At 35.1% G+C, this 16,083-nt stretch overlaps 1 long non-coding RNA gene across 2 annotated transcripts in view; it reads right to left on the bottom strand.

Moving 5' to 3' along the window:
- Positions 1–15,128, bottom strand: part of LOC121019151 (uncharacterized) — a 58,302-nt gene extending 43,174 nt beyond the window's left edge. The window contains exons 1-3 of one of the 2 annotated variants that reach the window (XR_005785476.1): positions 15,041–15,128; positions 6,533–6,674; positions 2,666–2,936 (exon numbers count right to left, since the gene is read on the bottom strand). This is a non-coding gene — a long non-coding RNA (uncharacterized LOC121019151). Of the gene's footprint in view, positions 1–2,665; positions 2,937–6,532; positions 6,675–15,040 lie in introns of those variants that run through there. The other variant, XR_005785475.1, reaches the window with a different exon arrangement.
- Between the last annotated feature and the right edge of the window lie 955 nt (positions 15,129–16,083).

The following is a 16,083-nucleotide window of genomic DNA, read 5'->3' as shown; positions in this document are numbered from 1 at the left end:
AGCTTCTCTGTATATATTGTAATTTGGCTATCTTCTTTCCTCTTCGGCACTGATGGTTCTATAAAGCATTGGATTTAGCACAAACCCAATTAAAATCAGTGTAATTAGCTATGATTCTTTATGTTCTGTACAAATTGCACTTGTCTTTGTATGAAAAAGGCACTGCATAAATTCTCTTAAGCCTTCATCATTTTGGGGCACGCACTTTCTGTGTCTGCTGGAATGTTTGGTACTAATATTTTCAGTCTTTCTCAGATTCCTTTTGTTCGGAAAAAATACATGACTCAATGCCATGCTTCTTGGCCACAGAAAGCAAAGAATCTGCTTTGCAATGAAAACATAGCCCTTTTGTGAAAGGGTTCAAGAAAATGCTTTTTACAGAAAATGAATAAATAACCTGTGAAAGTCTTCACAATTGAACATTATTAAGTTAAACAGGCTTATTAAGATTCATAAAGCAATTAGAAGCATTAGGGTGAATTCTCTTGTCATTTTCTTGTGCCTGTCCTCATATTAAAGTCAATGGGAACTGTATGCTTTTGGCCCTGGGCAAAATGTGGCCCATTTTGAATAAGAATAGCATCTGCAATTATACTAGCTGAAATAAAAATTAAAAGGTCCATCAATTCTTATGCTTCAGAGCATAAGATTATAACCAGATGGTGCCAGAAAGTTTCTGCTGGGCATGAGGACTCACTAATGGACAGGTGCATTATGACAATTTTCTTTTGGCCTCCCTCCTCATAATGTCTCACACATACACAGACATGCCAAATATAGGACATCAAAACAAATGGGACATTTGCATTTTAACAGGATGAAATCCTTCCATGGCCTAACAATACTGAGACTTACAGATCCTAACAGGTGTGGGGAATTTCAATGAAAACATTTTAGAATTGCATCCAACTCAAGGGCACTGCAACTTATATTCTGCTTCTAACCTGGCTGTTTTTGTTTTTACATGCACCGTGGTAATTTACTTTAATCTACATTCACCTCTGGGCATAACAATATGATAAGATCCTTGCTAGGGGAAAGGAAGAACAACTCATTGGAATTTAAAAACCTCTGCACTTAGATGTGAAGAATCAATTAATTGATACATATTCATTAAACATCCACTAGTTTCAAAACACTGTACAAGAAAAATAAGATACCATACTTTACTTCGGGGAACTGAAAATTCTTCTTTTGAGCTATGTGAGCTTCAATGGTCTATAAATTTAATAGGAATCCAGAAAATAAAATGTGGACTGAAGCAATCAGGAAATGCCATGACTAATGTACCTGAAATTGCAGAGAACTGCTAATAAACCAGGAGATTCTTATTTGCTCTTATAAGTTATAGAGAACCTAAAACTAAAGTTATTTATTTTTATTCTTAAAAGTACAATAAAAATGTCCAGGGTATTGTTTTGTTAATTTTAGTTGTATTATATTATATTATGTATTATATTATAATTTTCTATAATAAAATTATTGAAAAATGTTCATATTAATTTTCTTTACACTTCATACACCCTGAGGAGTAGAACTGACCCTTGAACAATAGAGCTTTGAATTGCACAGGTCCACTTATATATGGATTTTTTTCAGTAAATACAGTGCAGTCCTGTAAATAAATTTTCTCTTCCTTATGATTTCCTTAATAACATTTTATTTTCTCTAGCTTACTTTATTGTAAGGATGTAGTAAATAATCCATAGAGCATACAATATATGTGTTGATGAACTGCTTATGTAATCAGTAAGGCTTCTGGTCAACAGTAGGCTATTACTAGTTAAATTTGGGGGGATTCCAAAGTTATACACGAATTTTTGACTGCATGGGGTCAGGGAGGTCAGCACCCCTAACTCCCATGTTGTTCAAAGGTCATCTGTCATATATTGTACTTATACTGGGGGAGTTTAATCGAACTTTTTTGTATGGATGAGATTAGTATAGTGTTGATTTTATCAATAAACAAATTGTTTTCTAGAGAAAGCTAGCCATATGTTCTTTGTTTTTACCCTCATAAAACCTTGCATTAGAGCATATATTCCCAACACTCAATGTAAAGTTTTATAATTTATTTCTTTAATGCAGTGACCTATTTTGCCCCATTAGTAATAAGTGAAGCTGCCCTAAGACTGTTGGTCTGTTTGGACAGATCATAGAAATTTAACACACATTGATTGTGTAATAAAAAAAATAAAAAAATAAAAATAAAATAAAGGAAAATATTTTTAGCCTGCAGAGACAACAATTCAGGCTGAATGAAATAGACCTGGCATTTGAAATGAAATCGACCCTACCTTCCCTGGGATGTATATAACCAAGAGGTCATGCACATTTGACCTTGACTGCATGTGTTGTATACTTGTCACTCAAATAAGTTATGCTCTTGTGCCTATGATTTGATAATCCAAAAATAAAATCAACAGCAACCACAAAAGGAATTTATATTTTTATCTGCCTGTTTTGAAATAACTGAAAAACAACAGTAATGTCAAAATATCCTTCTTGAAGTAATGCATTTCTATGTTGATTACTGGATCCGGGGGGGGGGGGGGGGGGGGAGGGGAGTGTGATTACGAGTAGATTTCAAGTTCTGGTCTTACTGTGCCTCTTGGGGAAATACCATGAAAAATTGTCTTCTTATAGACAATAGTAGTTCCTTAAATAAGAATAAACATATTTTAATACCTCAGATACATCTCTATATCATTTTTCTATGGTGGTCAACTTTATCTGAACACTCTTTTGTCCTTGTTAGATAGGGATTATTTAATTTAGAAAAAAGAACTTCAGGGGTGCCTGGGTGGCTCAGTTGGTTGAGCATCCAACTTTTGGTCTCAGTTCAGGTCTTGATTTCAAAGTTGTGAGTTTGGACTCTAGGTTGGGCTCCAGGCTGCGTACGAACTTGAGTTATTTTTTGACACCTGTAAAACAAACTAATGAGAACAAAATAATTTGAAAATAATTTTCTATCAGAAAAATAATGTAGTTTTTATGAATGCAGCTTCTGTTTGGTTTTGAATTATTAGGAAGTCATTTCATTCATTATATTCCAATGTCACAACACCCACAGATGGTTTTCACCAGGGCCATCCTAGGCCCCTTCCCCCATAATCTAAGTTGATTTTTAATTAAAATCTTTACATTTTATTTCTGCACAATTTGACTTTTTGATTCCATGTCAGTATTACATATTGTCAGATTCATTTAAAATCTGTATTTAACCATCAATCATGTAAGCTGTCCCTCTCAGCTTCATTGAACTTCAGGCCTTGAAAGACTGGTTTCAATGTATTCTTTTGTGATAAATTTATTTTTTAAAAATGATTGAAGTAGTTTCATAGCTCTTTGCTGCATACCACTCTTCTTGATTTTTGTAGTTGAACATCATGTTTTAATAATGATTTTCAATTAGAGACAATTGTATTTTCTTCAACTCACATTATTCCACCACTTAAGAAAATGAAGGCTAGGGACAGCTGCCTGGCTCATTTAGAAGAGCATGTGATCCTAAATATAGACGAAATGTGAGTGTTCAATCAGACTCAGAAAGTTTTAAATGTAAGGGACGTTAAATTTAGAAGGAACTGGAGTTATTGACATTTATTGACTCTATTTCCCTATCCTTTTCATTTTTTCCAATTTGCTGAACTCATTTATTATATTTATTACCAGTATCTCATGAATTAAACAAGGGCAGTGATGTTATGTGTTAACTGGATGTACAGTTTGCGTATTATATATGTAGTAACAATAACATTACTGAACAAATACTGGTGAAAGACTTGGCAGAATCTGTATTTAACCCCACCAAAAAGCCTATTTTCTTTAATTCTTGAAAAACATTTTATGGAGAGGAAATAAAATGAGCAAACAATGAAACAAAATATCAGTTACATGTGAATCTAAACCTCCATTATTCTGAACAATCAAAATATTGAGTATTTAGTAAAAAAAACCAATCTTCCATATCTTTAGAGCTTCTCAGAAATCTGTCACATTTAAAACAAACTAATAATCTCTATTTTATTGAACTTCAATCTCAAAGCCTAGTATCATATAAATATGATCTTAAAATAAAAATTTTTTGTATCTTTTTTTACATATATTCACTAAATCTATATTGGCTTCTTGGCATAATGTTTGGGGAATAGCCTGAAAATATATCATTACTGGGGAGAAAGTATCTGGAGTTTGTGGGTGGGAAATGGTTATTAATAGGCCTGGAATCTATTCTCTTCCTTAATCAGGCGTTAGGGGGAATGTGGAGATAAGGTAGCTTGATGAAATCTGGTTGTAAACATGTTAATGATAGACTTCCTAGAAGACAAGCTAATGTTTTAATCAAACAGGAGAGCTTGTGTCTAAGGAACACTATTAGCAAGGTATACCTGGGCTGTCTGGGACTATTTATAATACACTAGGAATCTATGAATAATGGGCATGCTCCCCAGAAAACATTAGGCTCTGTAATGATCTGAATATAAAATGAATATATGTTGTGACTAAAAGCTGCTCTCTTTTGCGTAAGTGTGGTAAGGGGCGCCTGGGTGGCGCAGTCGGTTAAGCGTCCGACTTCAGCCAGGTCACGATCTCGCGCTCTGTGAGTTCGAGCCCCGCGTCCGGCTCTGGGCTGATGGCTCAGAGCCTGGAGCCTGTTTCTGATTCTGTGTCCCCCTCTCTCTCTGCCCCTCCCCGTTCATGCTCTGTCTCTCTCTGTCCCAAAAATAAATAACGTTGAAAAAAAAATTAAAAAAAAAACTTTAAATAGCTCAGATGTTAAACTGTCATTCCTGATGCCACAATAAGGGACATGAAGACTGGACCTCTCTCTGATTGATCTGTGCCTCAGTATTACCTCTATCTTTTAAATTGCTGGTAAATTACTGGTAAGATCCCTGCTTCATGTGAACATGACTTGACAACACAATAATTTGTGACATTTCAGCTTTTTGAAAAAGAGAATATTGAACATAAAATATTCATGTGGGTAAGTGTAAGTCAAGTAATCATTTGGGGAACTTAAATTATGAACCTCAAATTAGCTGAATCCCACTTATTTTGATTAAGCATGTTCTCTGGAGTAGGCATTACATTAAGTATTATGTATATAGCCTCTGCTTTCCAGATATTCACAAGCTAATGCTAGAAGGCCTCAATAAACAACTCAAACTCATGGTAAAAGTGGATTCTCCAACAAAGGTGCTGTCGAAGATCAAAAAGGGAGGAGATGCATTATCACTTGAAAAGTCTCATGGCAGAACTCTGACTTTGGTTTTGCCTTTATAAATGATTTTAAGTTTACGTAGGGTATGAAATTCTTCCCTTCTCCCCTTGTAGGTTTGTTTTGTTTTGTTTTGTTTTGTTTTGTTTTGTTTTGTTTTGTTTTTACTGATCTAATATTTAAATTGATGTAAGATAGGTTAATAGGATAAAAGCAAATTTCATGTGTATAGGAGGCCCAAAGACATGAATGCCAGAGACCACCAGGCAGTTGAGGATTATATGCCATCCAGAGCTCACTGAAGCAGGGAGGGGTATGCAGCCGCAAAGGGGAGAAAGACAATTCACAGGAAGATAAGAACAAATGTTTAGTAAATGAATGTTTGCCATGCCATGCAGATGAATCTTCTTGATAAAAAATTTATCTTTGGTATTAGCTCTCTCTCGGTATAGGCCTCTACCTAAATTCTTTCAGGAATTTAAGAGGAAGGTAAACAGCTCTTTCTGAGTCTATTGGTCCTTGATTGTCTTCAGCTCAAAATAATCCACATGCCAAAATGGCATATTTTGGGTCAAATATATTGTTCCCCCTCATTTGATAAATAGAAATGCAGGATAAAAGTGTCCTAGCTAGGGGTGGGGGGGGGGGGCACCTGGTTGGCTTGGTTGGTTGAGACTCTTGATTTTGGCTCAGGTCATTATCCCATGATTGTGGGTTCAAGCCCCATATAGGACTCTGTGCTGAGCATAGAGCCTTCTTGAGATTCTCTCTCTCCCTCTGCCCCTCTCCCAGGCTCTCATACACACACTCTCTCTCAATCTCTCTCTGTCTCTCTCTCAAATTAAAAAAAAAGTGTGGTAGCTGGGAAGGGCTGTTAAAGTGAAGAGGAATATATAGGACTCTAATAAGATATTTAAATCACCTTTTAGCTCCACTAAAATTTACTTCTAGGTATGCTTTTTAAAAAAGTTTTAAACCTAAACTAAATAATGTTGAGTATATTTTTATGATATACATATGTGTTGCCTATGAGAATAGATCAACTATGATATGGTATAAAATAGTGACATTCAACCAGTTATATCCTATATTTAAATCATTCAGACTTTTCATTCAGTTAAATATATTATTGAGTTTATCAACTGAACAGCTCAGGATAACTCAGTAAATTACATCAATCACAAAGATATTATAATATCACAGAGAAACAATTCAATTTGTCATTCTGTTATAAATTAGGATACTTCCTGTAATAAAAACCTAATCCAAAATAGAGAAAATGCCAAGGGAACTTAGCAATATACATACCTGAATGGTCCAGAAAGAGGGATATATTTTGGGTTAGCTGGATTCAGTATCTCCTCTATAGCATCAAGTTCTCACTGTCCTTTGATCTCTTTGCACAGCCTTCTATAGTATCAGGTTTATGATACAACTATTGTCTCTCAAGCTGATAAAACATTTACAATAAAGTGCTACTGTTTCTTTCAGAAGGTTATGGAGATTGACCTTGGGCAGTTAGTGCACAAGTAACCACTTTCCTAGCACATTATTAGTGTGAGTGAGTTCACTCCATTGGTTTACCAGGCCTGGGTGACACCAGTAAATCACTGTGATATGTTTAGAACCATTAGGTTAACCCTTGGACCTGGTGGTAGGATCAATTGCCCCTGCCGTCAGCACCATTCCACAACTGTATGACTAATACCCAGTAGGGAATAGGTACCCTGAGTTTTGTAAAATAATCACAGGCACTTCCACATTGCATATTCCTTAAAGCAAAATTTATCTTTAAGTGCAGTCGGCTTCATAATAAAAATAAAGACTGGGGAATAAGTAAGTCAGCATCTAATCCTTAAAATTAATTGACTGATTAATTTATTCATTTTTCACTGGGAAAATATTTATTAGATAACTTCTTGCCAGGCATTCTATCCAGGTTCTGAAAGAAGATTCCTTTCTAGTGCTTTTGGCATATAATGAGAGAATATGGAAAGATGTAAGGCTTGAAGAAAAGACACAAGTCTGAATTTAGTAAGCTTCACCTGTCCTATATAAGCAGAGGAAGGGATAAAGCTCAAGAGAGAGAACAATGCAGAGGTTAAATGTTAGAAAACAAAAGGCTATGTCTGAAACAAGCAACAGAGTTTCAAGAATGAGGCCAATACACTAGAAATGAGAAGCAATAAAAACAATAAGAAATCCAAATATGATTGATTTTTACACTTTTAGAGTCTTTGATAACTTTTCTTGAAAACAAAAACATTTTCAATGTATGATGGAGTTAGCAGGCAGATTGCAGTGAATAATGAAGTAACTGTGAGGGGAGAATATATTCTAATTCTAGAAGAATGGCTAAGATGGAAACATGAGACATTAAAGTAGTGGTTGCTAGGAACAAAGGGGAGAAATAGAAGCCCCTTTATTTCCTAAGAGGGAAGAACCAAGAAATTTGCCCTTTGAAAATATAAGGAGAGAATATAATTGATGGATAAAGGTCGATAAGGAGGGGGAAAATACAGACATTCAGAGCACAAGTATAGAAACAAGTTTCTGTTGTTGTTCACAAGAGAATTAACCCTCCTCAACACTGAAGTTGGATGGAAGGTGGTACAGATTGGATTGCTAACATAGGGAGACTACAAGGAGTTGGGGGATTATTTTCAAGAAGATCATATTATCTCTGCATGTTTAGCAACATCAATTCACCAAAAATGATGGAGATAACAGAGGCTGAAGCAAATCTTTTAGAATATGAGATGGACATCTCAGAACTTTCAGATGGACCAAGTACAAGGCAGTAATATAATAGAGGTGTCATATCAATTCTGAATTGTATATCTTGGACTGTTATGGACAAGAAATATGTTCTGGTTTTGTGTAAGACACTGTTGTGTGGACTTTTGTGTCAGAAGTTGAAGCTGTATTGGTTGTAACAAATATTCTGTGGAAGGACAAGGGTAAAGCCTGTAGACTAGAAGAGCAGGTACTGTGATTGGCATTGCCTTATACCATTGCATAAAAAGGAGAACTATTACCAAAAGAAGGTAGCAGTGCTAGACACAACAAGATAGATGTCCAATTTGTAAGATTTTAAATTTACAGTGTAAATGGTTAATATTTTTCAATGCTAACAAAGATAATTTCCTGTGTGCCAGAGTTTCTCTAAACACTTTGTATTAGTTAACTTTGATTCCCCTGAAGTAGGTTCTATTACTTCCGCATTTTCCAAGTGAGAGAACCAAAGCATACAGAGGTAAATAATTTGTTCAAAATTATATTATGACAGAGCAAAAATTTAAAACCAGCGAGTCTAGATCTAGACTCCATGCTTTTTAACTACTTCATCATTCTCTCTCTCTCTCTCTCTCTCTCTCTCTCTCTCTCTCGCTCCCTGTCTCTCACTCTCTTCCTCTCTGTGTCTCTCTCTCCCTCTCTCAGTAACTATTTCAGGGAATGAAACAAATATTTGAGATGTAAAATTATTGCTTGACATGTTTAATGATTGAGGTGGAATCATTCTACATAGCCAAATGTTGCTTTTTAAATTTTTTTTCCCCAGTAGTGTTCAAGAACAGATTCTTGCATTACATAGGGTAGATGGCTTCTGTGATGAAGGGATTGTGTTCTGTTAGGTATACAAAGCAGAAAAACAAGGAGAAATGAATTGATGGGTTGGAGAGGGCTAGCAATAGAATTATTGGATTTTTTTGGGTGATATTATACAGATTGTATAGGAAAGGAAATGCATACAGGGGAGCGGTGATAGTTTTGAAGAAAATTGTGGGTGAAGGTACAGGAAGACTAAGAGGAATAGGAAATAAGTGAACTGTAAAAATAAGAGGGAAGGATATCAGATTTTTACTTTAAGCATGGAAAGTTATGATAAAATTCATATTGTAGCTATGGAGAGAGAAGCTGTGGTCATTGAAGTAGAAGAGGTAAGGGCACTACAGGGGGGAGACTGTTGTATTAGCATTGGATTTTTATTGAGGTAGTTTGAAAAAAACAATATGTTGAACTAAGTGGCAACTAAAGCAGTTTATTTCACTGATAGAAAATTTTGTATATCCATAGGATGACTTAAAACGTGATTCTGGGGGCGCCTGGGTGGCGCAGTCGGTTAAGCGTCCGACTTCAGCCAGGTCATGATCTCGCGGTCCGTGAGTTCGAGCCCCGCGTCAGGCTCTGGGCTGATGGCTCAGAGCCTGGAGCCTGTTTCCGATTCTGTGTCTCCCTCTCTCTCTGCCCCTCCCCCGTTCATGCTCTGTCTCTCTCTGTCCCAAAAATAAAATAAACGTTGAAAAAAAAAATTAAAAAAAAAAAAACGTGATTCTGTAAATGTCTAGTTTTTATCCATTAGTACATCTTTTAATTATTATAGTAACAATGAAAAGGTCTGAGTTTTCTTTGTTAGTATGAAAGCTTTAAAGGTAGATAGGTCTTTCTTTAATTTTGCTTGCACAAGCTAAGTACACACATTTGTTCTTTCCCAGGTTTGATGTTATGATCAACATAATGGAGGGTAAAATGGTGAGTGTAGGAAGATAAAATTTTGAATATAGACAAACTTGATTTTAAAAAATTGCTCTTAATCTTTCTCAGCCTCTGTTTTTCTCACTGTTATGTGAAGATATGTATTATGGCAAACACTGTTGATTGTCTATCCAATAGCATCTTCTCACTCCCTTATAGCTAACAGAGTCAGTTCCCCACAATAGAGATCAAGTGTATTAAAAATTCCCTTCATTAGCCTCCCTTGTATCTAGTTTGGTTATCGGACCCAATCATGGCCAGTTATCTTGAGAGGTCTGTGTGGTGGAAGGCTTCTGGAAAAGATGGTTCAAGATAAACCAGAGGGGGAGGAAAAAAAAAAGAACTACCTTTGTTCCCTGTATGGTTTGGACAATGTCCTTTTAGGTTTGATGCTGGGTATTTCTGTAGCCATTATATAAACAGAAGGAGATATTATTACTGATATACTGAGAATGGAAAGTTGAAAATAACCCAGAAATACATACCTCAGACATATTATTATGTGCACTAATTGTACATTTTGTTGTAATCCATTTAATAAAGTACTTTATTACTTGCAGCTAAATATCCTAAGTGATACAAATTTACATGACAAAGGGAATGTAAATTACACTGGTAGCACAGTTGATATTGATTATTGAAAAATGATTTTTTATCTATTTCATGCAAGATAGATTTAAATACAAATTACAAAAGTAGCCTTATACAATTCATCATCTCATCATGATCTACATACTATCTAAAATTAAATGATTAATCTGACTTTTAAAGCAATCTAATGCAATATTGGCTGATAATAAGGCATTTACCAGGGGGAAAAAATTGAAAAGGGTCTGAATTAGAGTTAAAGGAAAAGTAAAGTGGTTGAGTGGTTATAGTTACATAAATTTAAAAGAGGACACATTTTCAGTCAAACAGTAAGAGTTTTGATTTAAAAAAATAAAGATACTGGGGGCGCCTCAGTGGTCCAGTCGGTCAAGCATCTGATTCTTGATTTAGGCTCAAGTCATGATCTCACAGTTCATGAGTTCAAGCCCCAGGTTGGGCTCTGTGCTGTCAGTGCAGAACCTTCTTGGGATTCTCCCTGCCCACCCCCTACCCCCACCTCTCTCCTGCTTCCATGCAGTGGTCTCTCTCTCTCTCTCTCTCAATAAACAACAAAAAATAAAAATAAATAAAAAATAGGTTAAATAGATAACTAGATAAGATAGATGATAGATCGATAGATAGATCGTAAGTGTTTTTATCATACGCACACATACAAAGAGAACAGGAGGAAAATTTGATGGCAAAAAAAAAAAAGTAAGGCTATATCTAGATAAATCTGTCTTTAAAAATTACTGCAAGGTGCTTTTTCTGTTCATTTTTTAAAAAATTAACACCACTTTACTCTTCCTAAATAATGGTTATATATTTTCGTATACTGTTAATTTATATATAAAGGTAAAAAATGCATAATTCATAATTTATCATCATTTAATATATGATTACAAATTATACCATTTGCATTGAAAATTAAATCATTTTCTTTCTTTTTTTTTTAAATATCTCATTCTACATTTTAAACACAAACTTAAGAAGCAGTTAACAATGACACCTTTTACTCCATAGCTTTGAAGTGGAAAATTAGAATATGGTTAGAGGCTCTGTGCTACACAACAACCTTTTTAATGCTCCAGCTTGAACTATAGATCCTTAGGCAAGCAGAGTAAATGTGCTATTTGGCGGCCTCCGGCCCACTTCTAGGAAGATGATGGGCTAATTATTTCAGGGAAAATGTCAGAGTGTTTTCCCAGCAGATATTGATAACAACACAGCACAGCTGCAAATATAAATGCCTCCATTCTTCCAACTGTGAGTTGAGCCCTGAGTCAGTTTTACTTCCTTCCCTAAGCCCTTTGAAATTTGGGGTTTGATACATAAAGATTGGTCCATGCCTCTATTAAACTAGTAGATATTATACAGTGTGATTAATAAAGGCAAGGATGCTACCTCCCCTAAACATTAAGCTCCTACTTACTTGAAAGTTTGTAGTTGTAAAGTTATTGATATTGTTAACTAAAATGCCTTCTTCTAGGATAGATAATTCACATATTTCTCATATCAGTTCATAGTATAATCAAATAAGAAAAGGTATGCTCCCATGGAAACTTAGGAAGACTAAGTTCACCATATTTGCATAAATACCTCTAAGGGATTTTTTCATGAGCCCAGGAAAATCCTGAACTCAACATTAAGTTGATTAATTAACCTGAATATTGGAAATCCTCAGGAGTCACATATATATATGTTTCTTCCTGTATACATGAGTTCATTGTGTTTGCATTGGAGAAAAGCTTAAGGTCATTGAATTGTTTTATTTTTATTTTTTTAAGTTATCTCTACACCCAATATCAAGAGTCCCATTCTCTATTGACTGAGCCAACCAAGAGCCCCTGGACTGTTTGAATTTAGAATTAAATATTTTAATGTTGAGTGTAACTTTGTATCTGAGAATGTTTATATAGATTTTATTAAGACAAATTTTGTTGGGGGAACCTGGGTGGTTCAGTCAGTTAAGCGTCTGACTTTGACTCAGGTCATGATCTCACAGTTTGTGGGGTCGAGCCTCACATCAGTCTCTGTGCTGACAGCTCAGGGCCTGAAGTCTACTTTGGATCCTGTGTCTCCCTCTCCCTCTGCCCCTCCTCGTTCATGCTCTGTCCTTCTCTCTAAAATAAATAAATAAATATTTTAACAAAAGACAAGTTTTGTTGACTAATAATCAACATATATATTACAAAGTATTTCATATTGCCTTCCATTGTCTACCTTTCCAGCCAGAGATGTTTTGTGGTGAAATGAGCCTTGGCTTCTTCTTTTTGTTGACATATGACTTTGAAATTTACTTCTTGGGGGCACCTGGATGGCTCAGTTGATTAATTGATCAGCTTTTGATTTCAGTTCAGGTCATGATCTCACGGTTGGTGAGATTGAGCCCTAGGTGGGGCTCTGCACTGACAGTGCAGAGCCTACTTGAGATTCTCTCTCTCCCTCTCTCTCTCTGCCCCTCCCCCACTTGCTCTCTCTCTCTCTCTCTCTCTCTCTCTTTCTCTTTCCTTTCCTTCTCTTTCAAAATAAATTAATAATAAAAAAAGAGTAATTTACTAATTGACTGATAGATGGAATGAATGTGTTGAGAGGTGTGGATTAGAGATTATTCCTTCAAACTGTCAAATGTAAACCGCAGCTATAAAATCCTCTCTGATTACCCATTAAAAAGATTGTTTATACCCATATTATTTTTTTACTTAAACTATATTTTACTTCTTTCTCTTTCTAGCTGATTTAAATCCAATCTTCTTTCATATCACTTTAAATTTTTTTTAATGTTTATTTATTATTGAAAGACAGAGTCAGAGCATGAGCAGGGGAGGGGCAGAGGGAGAGGGAGACACAGAATCTGAAGGAGGCTCCAGGCTCTGAGCTGTCAGCACAGAGCCCGACAAGGGGCTGGAACTCACACACTGCAAGGTCATGACCTAAGCTGAAGTAGGAGGCTTAACCTACTGAGCTACCCAGGTGCCCATCATATCACTTCTCTAGTAATTAACATGGTATTGAGCACTTTAAATTAAAGTGCTTAATATACGTATATTGAATTAAATTAAGGATGTCATAAAGTAGAATGGAGAATTGATCCAAGAGGCAAAGGGCTATATTCTCTTCCTGACTCTGCCTCTAATAAACAGTATATTGTCTACTTTTGTCTTATTCGATTTTATTTGATTTTTTACTATTACTATAGTTTTAGACTGGCTTTGCCTTAAAAAAATCTTGAATGAAAAAAAAATCTTGGATATAGACTGGATCTATAATCTGAGGTATTATTATTTTGGCTACTATTTTATTAAATATTACCTCTGTTCTATCTGTTCTATAGAAAGTAGTGAAAATCCTAGGAGAGGAATTTTGAGAGTCTTGATATGATCTCTATGCCATTTAATTTTTTTTATTGAAAATTACCTTTTTTGGGGGGCCACATTCTCAGATAATGTTGGAAGTTCACTAAGTTGTTGTTGTTGTTTGTTTGTTTGTTTGTTTTGAATGTATTCATCCTAAATGGTTGAGTAGAAGTGGGGTAGGGTGGAATGTGATCTATCTTGATCATAGAATTCTCATAATTCCATTTGTTATTCCATTTATTCTCTGTCATTGTTCAAATAATTGATTCTGCATCATCTATGTTACTTATTTCTTTTGGAAATTCTGTCATTTGCATTATTATATTTTAATTTTTTGTTCAATATTTATTTGTGAAAGAGAGAGAGAGAGAGAGAGATGCAGAATGTGATTGGGGGAGGGGCAGAGAGAGAGGGAGACAAATCTGAAGTAGTCTCCAAGCTGTCAGCACAGAGCCCAAAGATGCAGGACTTGAACTCATGAACCATGAGATCATGACCTGAGCCGAAGTCAGATGTTTAACTGACTGAGCCACCCAGGCACCCCTCTGTCACTTGCATTTGCAACTAAAACTTGGAGCATTGAAATCAGCCATCCTCATTCTATTTTCTTGAACTACTCCTCACATCAGTTTTATTAATAAACGGGTCAGTCTGAGTCCATTCAAAATATCTATTTACTCAAAAAATTAAATCCAAAATCAGTCTTCTGAAGACAGTAATTCTACCCAGAAGTTATCATGGTATCAGTTCAACATCTAACTATTGTGATCAGTTAGCCACCCTTCAGTTGTTGATAGGTTCATAAAGTTTTTTTCTTATATCTCAGATTCTATACATTTCTGACACTTGCTCTTTTATAATTGTTTTTAATCTACAATAATTGTCACTTCAAAATTCAGTTAAAAAGTCTTTCTTTTTTTTATTATCTAAATCTTTTGCAGCTATTTGATTAATTCAAGGGAACTTTCCTACTTTTTTTATGATTACCTCTCTATCTGTAAACTCAACAATTTCCTGGATTAGACTTTCTCTGTAGAAATAATCTCATTTGTTTTTAAAAAATAAAACAAACTGACAACAACAACAACAACAACAACAACAGCAACAGCACTAGTCCCTTTAATTTTTGACACCTGTCTGAAACTCATTCATTCTTCTGGGTCCTGCAATTGTTTATAATGCATAAGATACCTTGTTCTTCTTAAAGCCTTAGAAATATTTAATTATAAATTTAACATAGGTTATCTTTTGACATTACTCTTGTGATTCCTTTCAGGTGTGTTTAGTTGGACTCTAGTAAACTTGAGTACATCCTTATCTTTTTATATATACTCACCAGATTCATTCTTTGTTCTTTCCAATGCTAACACCATCTCCTGAACCATATATTTCTTATGTTCATTTGAAACATGCATCAATTTCTTCTGTTTGTTGCTTAACATTCTATACTGTTCCCATGCCAACCTGAATCCCATTACCAAGGCATTTCAAGTACAGAAGTACAGACCTTCTTTACTGAGTATAGGCTTTGTTTACTAGTATATTGCTCATTGGATTGTGAAAATGGCATTCAAATTTTCCTTTACCTTGGTCAGCTCACATGCTGAAATTCTTAAAAGTGCTTGTTGTACATCTTATTCAGTGGTACATAAAATTCACCATATTCTGAGTTATCAATGTGTAGGAACATGAATGCACAATAATGATAGCAGTTAGAATTTAGGTTAGATGTGCAGAGATCAAAGCCTACACACAGTTACTGGTATAATTTGTCCTCAATAATGTTGAAATAGATGAAGGGGAATTGATTTTGGTATTATAATTTTAATGATACAAATAATATTATCACTATATGACACCAAATATTAAAAGATGAAAAATACCTACACTGTTCATTCAGCTCTTCTGGCACATAAACCTACCTTTAAAAAAAATCCTCAGTCATCTATGTTCAATAATGTTAATGGAAGTCCTAAAGGCAAATGAAAACCTCTATTTTTTCCAATATAAGCCCTGTTCATTATGCTGCAGCTACCATATTGCAAATAGCCTTAACCTCTCTACATCCTGCTTCAATCCAAAATAGCCATCCATATGTTTAATCTTACAGCAAATTTTGTTGGAAACTTAAGATAACTTAATAACTTTTTACCAATTTCTAACCAAGTGAGAAATGGGACTATATGAGTACTAAAAAGAATATGGTCTTTTTAGTATAGGTAGTATTTGACCTGAACAGGGCTTAAGACTCGAACTGAAAATGAGCCATATTGAAAATGATTTCCAGGGTGCCTGGGTGGCTCAGTCACTTAAGCATCCAACTCTTGATTTTGGCTCTGGGCATGATCTCATGGTTAGTGAGATCAAGCCCCACGTCAG

The sequence above is a fragment of the Herpailurus yagouaroundi genome, unplaced genomic scaffold (genome assembly GCF_014898765.1).
Source record: "Herpailurus yagouaroundi ecotype Mexico unplaced genomic scaffold, PumYag 221, whole genome shotgun sequence".
Taxonomy (NCBI): domain Eukaryota; kingdom Metazoa; phylum Chordata; class Mammalia; order Carnivora; family Felidae; genus Herpailurus; species Herpailurus yagouaroundi.
This window is presented reverse-complemented; position numbering and strand designations above follow the sequence as displayed.